This window comes from Primulina eburnea, chromosome 5 (assembly GCF_022965805.1).
Source record: "Primulina eburnea isolate SZY01 chromosome 5, ASM2296580v1, whole genome shotgun sequence".
Classification (NCBI taxonomy): domain Eukaryota; kingdom Viridiplantae; phylum Streptophyta; class Magnoliopsida; order Lamiales; family Gesneriaceae; genus Primulina; species Primulina eburnea.
Window position 1 is genome coordinate 16,209,751 of NC_133105.1, and position 7,299 is coordinate 16,217,049.

General features: G+C 40.9%; 1 protein-coding gene across 2 annotated transcripts in view; it reads right to left on the bottom strand.

Moving 5' to 3' along the window:
- Positions 1-6,844, bottom strand: part of LOC140833063 (methionine aminopeptidase 2B-like) — a 30,902-nt gene extending 24,058 nt beyond the window's left edge. Inside the window, exons 1-2 of one of the 2 annotated variants that reach the window (XM_073197471.1) lie at positions 6,655-6,843; positions 6,419-6,571 (exon numbers count right to left, since the gene is read on the bottom strand). The gene's annotated coding sequence lies outside the window, so the exon portion shown is untranslated. Of the gene's footprint in view, positions 1-6,418; positions 6,572-6,654 lie in introns of both variants that reach the window. The other variant, XM_073197470.1, reaches the window with a different exon arrangement.
- Positions 6,845-7,299: the final 455 nt, after the last annotated feature.

Below are 7,299 nucleotides of genomic sequence, written 5' to 3' on the forward strand. Positions count from 1 at the left end.
ATTTTGATGCTAAAGCCACAGGTGACGAGACAGTGCTGCAGCTAAATGAATTGGATGAGTTTAAGTTGGAGGCGTATGAGAATGCCAAGCTTTACAAGGAGAAAACCAAACGTTGGCATGATCATAACATTGTTCATCGAGAATTTGTGGTGGGTCAACAGGTATTGTTATATGATTCTCGACTGAAGTTGATGCCAGGTAAGTTGCGTTCACGGTGGTCAGGACCCTACACCATCACGCAAGTTTTCCCTTATGGGACAGTGGAGATCACTAGCGAAGCAACTGGAACATTTTAGTTTTATTTTTCTTTCATACGTTTAGTTTATTTTATTTGTTCTAATTTACTTTCTTTTTGTTTTTCTCGCATTGTTCGTGAGTTAATCTCCGTGAATGGTGGTGCAGGTAATTTATCTACTGGCGGTGGAATTTCTCAAGTGTGGGAGAATCTATCAGGGCGATCGGTTTCAAAACCACAAATTGACCAGAGAAGTTTCTGTACAATTCTTGCATCTTGTGTGCTTGATTGAGTTTCAAATTTCATGTATAGATCTATAGAATTGTACATTTATGGCATCGCATTTGGGTTTGGTTCGTATATTTTTCAAAAAAAAAATAAAAAATTCGTTTTCTGATACCGAGTCTGAACGGACCCTACCCCGGACCCCTACACGGGGTCCGTGTACTTAACCTTCAATAATGCCAGATTCCCGAGTCTCCACGGACCTCGCCCCGGACCTCTACACGGGGTCCGTGTCTGTCACTTTCAAAATAGCCGATTTCCAGAGCCTCCACGGACCTGTGTAGGGGTCCGTGCCCTCAAATTTCAGGAAATCTCATAATAAAGTCGCGCAGACCCTCATCCCAAATCCCTAAAGCCCCAAATCGATTTCCCTCCATCTCAACCACCACCCACTCTCGTTGCCGCCTCTCACACCGCCACTCGCCGCCGGCCACCTATCAACACTGTGCCGTCACCTCCTACTTTCCGGTAAGCGTGGTTTTCTCTCACAACTCCACTCTTCGCCTAGCCCCGTTGGGATTTTGTGCCATCTATTCGATTATTGTGTGGGTCTTCATCATCGATTGTTAGAGTGCCAGATTTTACTTGTTTTAGGCCTTTTATATCTTCATGTTGGTTTAGTTTTCGGATTAAATTGTTATTGGAGGCGATTGACCGTGGATTTGGGGTGTGTTTACTAATTCTTAAGTTGTGCATAATTTTGGTAGCTTGGGATCAATTGAAATGTGTTTCTAAGTTGGGATTGTTGTGCCTCTTTGATTGCCTCTGTGAGTCTAGCCGTTTACATTGTCATGTCTCCTCGTCGCCTCACCAGTAAGCGGGCACGAAGCGGTGCCTCCTCATCATCTAGACACACCAGCGTCGAGTTTGATGCCTCTAGATTCACCTCCATCGAGAATTCTGAATGGTACTCGGCTCTCCACGGGAACTCCGTGATTGTTGAACGTTTTATTCATCCGAGGATTGACGCCGAGGTGCCAATCCGAGCCGAGTTTGACAAATTTGGATGGGGCCCTATTCTGGACATCACTGGCCCGTATTTCCCTGATCTAGTGTGGCAATTCTATGCTAATTTTGAAGAGAAGGACAAAACTGGGATGCAATCGATCCGTACTTACGTTAAGAGAGTCCCCATCGAGTTGCGAGCGGCTATTTGGCGGCTATTCTGAAGGTTCCAAATGACGGACCTCCTGTGGTATTCAACCAATTGGATTTGTTCCTCTCAGACATCACTTTTAGGATCCCACAAGCGCGGAACCGTCTGCAGTACGACACGTCCCAAACCGGCTCCCGCTCCAGCGTTCTCCCGACTTCCCTCCCGCTGCTGGATCGTTTAATCTGTTATTTCACTGGCGCAAACATAATTCCGAGGAAGGCTGGAAACAATGAAGTCCGTCATATGGATCTGTACATCATTGACAAGATGCTGAATGGATTAGGGGCCGTTCCTGCTATTCCGGTGGCGTCGATCATCATTTCACATATGCGTTCAGTCGCTCACATTGACCCCACCAAGAATAAAAGGCCGTATGCCCTGTTCCCCATCATCATAGCCCGAATTTTGGCTGCCCATGGGATCGACTTCACTGGTGAGACACCCTTCCTGCCTACGTCTACCCATATGCTCACTACTCAGGCCATGCAGGGCATGTTCTTCATTTTTCGACAGGGTGCGTGGTATCGTAACCCCGGGAGTCGACATATCAGTCCTCATCCCCGTGATCCCCCAGTGCCGCCCCCTGCACTCGATGATCGGGCCTGGGAAGCTCGTGTGGAGGAAGAAGCGGTTATGGATGCCCGAGCTGGCCCTCAAACTGGTGTACCCCCTAGACAGCGCAACTCGCAAGCCAGACGTCACTTCTACTCATCCTTACTGGATTGCATGGACGACATCCGCAACCGCTTGGCTCGAATCGAGCAACAGTCTCCCGACGCCTATGCCCCACCCTGGAAAAGAGCTACACTCGATGAGTTCATGAACTTAGAACTGGGATCAGAGGACGAGCAGTAGTTTTATTTTGTTAGGATGTGTGGAGAACTTTATGCGTTTTTCTGGATTTAACCATTTCATTTTTTATGTTGGTATTGATGTTTTCAGACATGTTGTTTCTCGTTATTATCATTTGAACTTTAATCGTGTGTTTCTGTGCTTCCCCTGTTCCTTTTTACGTTTCCTTGTGTGTTCGATGTCGTGCCTTTCAGGAGTTGCTGATTTCTACCACATTTTCAGCACTGACTCGACATTTGTCCAGGGAAGTGTTTTATTTTGTTTGATCTAACTGTCTTCATCGGTCATTTTATATTGCTTTACACTGAGGGCAGTGTCGTTATCAAAGTGTGGGGGTGGGTCAGTTTTGTTTCACGTCGTTACACAAACACTTAACAACACTTTTAACGTAGGATGAGACTATTGATAGATAGACAAAGAACTCTTGTTTCACTTAATAATCGGATTAATTTGTTAGATTTTGGATCACCCGGAAAATTGTTTCATGCCTAGTATTGAGTGAGAGGAGTCGTAGTTTCAAGGAGAGAGTCAAACATGAACCAGTTCTGTATCAATATTTTGTTCAATGCACGTGGTCAAACTTTTACTCATTGAATGCGAATTGGTGAAATGTGAACTTAAAAAAAAATAAAAAATAAATATAGAGAAATCGAACAACGATCCCTAGAACTTGTCTGATTAGCCCTCGAAGCGAAAATACGAACGATGGTGACTTAGGGATGATTTAGGCGATCTTTGGACCATTTGAGCCTTTCAAGCCTGACCGATACATCATTTATTGTCTCTAGTAACCCTTTTTGAGCCTGTAAAAATCGAATGGTGTGTGTCAATGACACACAATTAGCCCCCATTCGTACTTTATTCAATGTCCCGCATCAACTACCTGAATCTTAGCCTATACACTTTTTCCTACCTACACGTGAGAGGAATAAACCTCCTGTGCACATTGAAATGTTTGAATTACTCTAATGGGTTGAAAAATTATGTGTGAAGGAGTCGATGAATCTTTATTCATGAGAAAAAAAAAAGAAAAAGAAGTGTATGGTATTGAAAACACCCGAAAAAAAAAATCCGTGGGTGAAAGTTGATGGACAATGAGAAAGAAAAGGAGACGATAGAGCTCTGAAAATGATGAAAATACAGTAATTGGTGATAAGTCAAAAGTTGGATGACTGTGGTGCAGGATTATATTTTTATTCCCTCTCACTTTTGATTTTCATACCTTCTATTGTAACCGTGAACCGTGGCCTTACGTTATAAGCTTGAAAAGACCTATTAACCAAGTCATCGTCGTTCAACATTTAGTAGAGAGGGGTATGAAAGTCAAGCATATGGGGCGTCTCGATGACAAATGAAAATAAGTGATCATGAAACCAAGTAGCTGGTGATTAGTACGATTCTGACCTGCACACTACACACATCTTGTTCTGTTGAACTTTACTGGGTAAATGTTTGAATCTTGAATTGCGGCGAAAACGAATCTTGTGATATGCGAAGCGTGATCCTTTGACCGGGGGTGAAAGAGTTTGACAAATTGAGAAGTTTTGATTGTGGTACTTGAGTTCTGAATCTGAGATATTTCTCATCTTTATTTTTTGACTGATTTGTTCGAGGACGAACAAAGGTTAAGTGTGGGGGAGTTGATAAGCACGAATTATATAGCATTTTAGGGATCTTATTTTGTCGTATTCGTGCTTATATGGCATTTTTATTCCGAGTTTCGCGCTTATTTCGTCTCATTATGGCTATTTGCATGTTTGACCAAAAGAGGGTGAAAGCCAAAGAAATGAAAGAAAAGTCAAGCGTCGCAGTGTCATGTCATGAAATACCCGGAAAAATAGCAAAACTTCACAAGGAGAACACCCGGACCCAGGGACGGACCCCGTCTAAGGGTCCGTGTACATCAACCCCCAAAGAAGATAAAATCCGAGACTACCCGGACCCATACACGGACCCCGTGTAAGGGTCCGTGCCTCAGAAGCTCGAGGAAGCAAAATCCAGAGTCTACACGGACCCCGAGACGGACCTCTACACGGGGTCCGTGTCCAATATTCTTGAAAGAAACATTGACCGAGTCTACACGGACCCCTCTCCGGATGCAGGCACGGGGTCCGTGTACACGATATCAGATCGAGATTTTGGCGAAGATTTGCTCGTGATTTGGAAGAAAATAAAAGGGAAAAAACGGGGAGAAAAGAAGGGTGGTTAAAAATTCTGAGGAGACGGCCGACTTGGAGGAGAAAAAGAGGCGCAAGCTTTGAGACTCTTGAAGACGGCGACGACTGGGAGAAACGAGAGGAAAAACATCACACTTTACACGCAAGATCCGCGCACCATCATTGAGAATGTCTCCTCTCTTGTTTTCTTAATGTTTTAGACATGAATTCGAAATATTAAATTTGATTTTAGTTTTGAATTTATGGAGTAATTCCCTCTTGTGATCGGGACCACGATAGGGACAAACGATTGATTTTTGTTTATTCATTGGGTTGTTTGATTTATGAAATTAGTCGTGTTATTGATTAATGTTTGCGTAATTTTCGTGCTTTTAATCTGGCCAATTATTTGCATGTTTGTCGTTCGATCTTGACTCGAAAGGGAATAGATTGAATTTAGCTTCAAAAATATTAATCAACACACGGTTAAACCGACTAGAAATAGTATTCGGTTTCAGTGTGCGATTTTAGGCGACAGCTGTAAATCTATCGTTGATGCATGCGTTTTTGTTTAATAAATTCAATTAGAAATAATTGGACTGTTAAATGAAAATAGGATTATAAATGCTAGAAATAGATTTATAATTAAATTGGAGGATTGCATCGTGACTTCGAATAATTGCTCGTTGAATAATTCCAGTGCTTGAATCTAATCAGAGTTTGTTACCGTCGTGAGTTCCAGGTCATTCTATTAAAATTTGAAAATCCCAAATTCCAAGCTTCTCTGATATTTGATTTAGCCATTAAATTAGCATAAATTAGTTTAAAATTCACTTAGTTGAAATAATAATCAAATCGCTCGTTATTGTTTGCCTAGATTAAATAAAATAATTAAATATTAATAATTAAACAATAATCTCTGTGGGATAGATACTTGGACTGTTCGTCCATTTACTATAACTTGACCTAGTCCGCTTGCTAGAATTAATCCCAACCGAATTCCTCGGTCAAGAATCGATGGAACAAGCTGCTAGGAAGTATTACTTACTGATAAATTTTGCAAATAGAACCTTCAAACAATTTACTTTGAATTCCATCAAGGGATTGCACCGCTCTCAACTATCTAGTTTGATAGGTAGTAAAATGTTGTTTTCTAGTTTCTCAATTAAGTAATTTGCATAGATAGATCTTTATAATATATTCCCCGAGATATGACTTTGTAGCTGAAACAATCATAAATTTGTTTCTTGTCAACATATGTAATTCAAGAATTTTAAATGAACTAATGATTTATGCAGCCACGGGCGGTTTCGAATGCAAAAATGCATATTACCTACTTCTATTAAGACTGATGTTCTAATTCAAGTTGGGAAGCAGAAATACGTGTTGGAACCTTCCAATTTCATTTCAATTTGAATGCACAGACGCGCAAAAAAAAGCTACAAATCTCAATGAAAGCTGAAGCCATCTTGCAGCACCAAAAACCTCACAACTATCCTGACTACGTAAAGCATTTTGCGTTCAGGACACGACCACGTGTTTCCCAAACAAAGCAGAATTAGAGGCATTAATTAAAATATTAACCAAAAGAATCAAGTTCATTTTTTTATGAATTCACATAAAGTTACCCTCTTTACCTTCTTCACAAGAATGACTCCACCCCTTGATCAAATACCCAAACTTTACATGTTCACTCTTAATACAACAACGTTCTTCAATGCATGAGAAAATTACCTTGTGCCTCATCCAAAGTCAAATCAGCAACTTTATCCTCAACCTCCTCAAATTCAAGATTCTTACTCGCTGATTCACCAACCACAAGCTCCGATGCTCCTTCCCCAGTACACTTTCCTGCCAGTAAATCATCAGCAGACATCTCCATCGCAGCTGTAAAAACAACAATCAGTCAATACATCTCCTTTTGAAATTATAGTTATAACAAATCAGAAAGAAAAAATTTAGGGCTCAACTCGAATCTATATTATTCTTTTCAGGCCCGGTGGTTAAAGTAAAACTTTAGATTGACAATCAGCGCCGCCGAGGGAAGAGGAGAGGGTCTAGTTCGGAAATATTTTGGTCCGACTTTTACGTATATCTACTCTCCAAAGTCCAAAGTGTGATACTAAATCAGCTTCCAGGATATACGTATTGTGTTTCTCCATGTATAATGGAAGTTAATGGTACATTATATATAATAATTCAAGAGTATAAATTAATAAAGGGCAGTAATAAAAGTTGTTGAGCCCAAAAAATAGCCTGCACACTTAAAAAAAAGCCCATAATCCATCATAAAAAAAATCTATAAATAGGTTGGAGAACCCTATTTTGGAGGTGGCTTCACATTTTTCTCTCAAAAGTTTTTTTTTTTTGGGTTTTATTTGGTTTGGGATAGCGTTGATTTGAGTATCAAATAGTTTTCATCGAGTATTTTGTGGCGTTTCTAACATTCTTTTTGTGATGTTGGTGACAATGAGAGGTGCACAGCAGTCAAAAACAATTGTCTCAGTGCCTCTATTACTTGAAATGGTGGTTCCAAGTCGAGTAGGGTGTGCCCTAGCGGTCAAAAATCCAACCTCAGTGCCCCTACATCAAAAAAAAAAAAAAAAAAGATGACC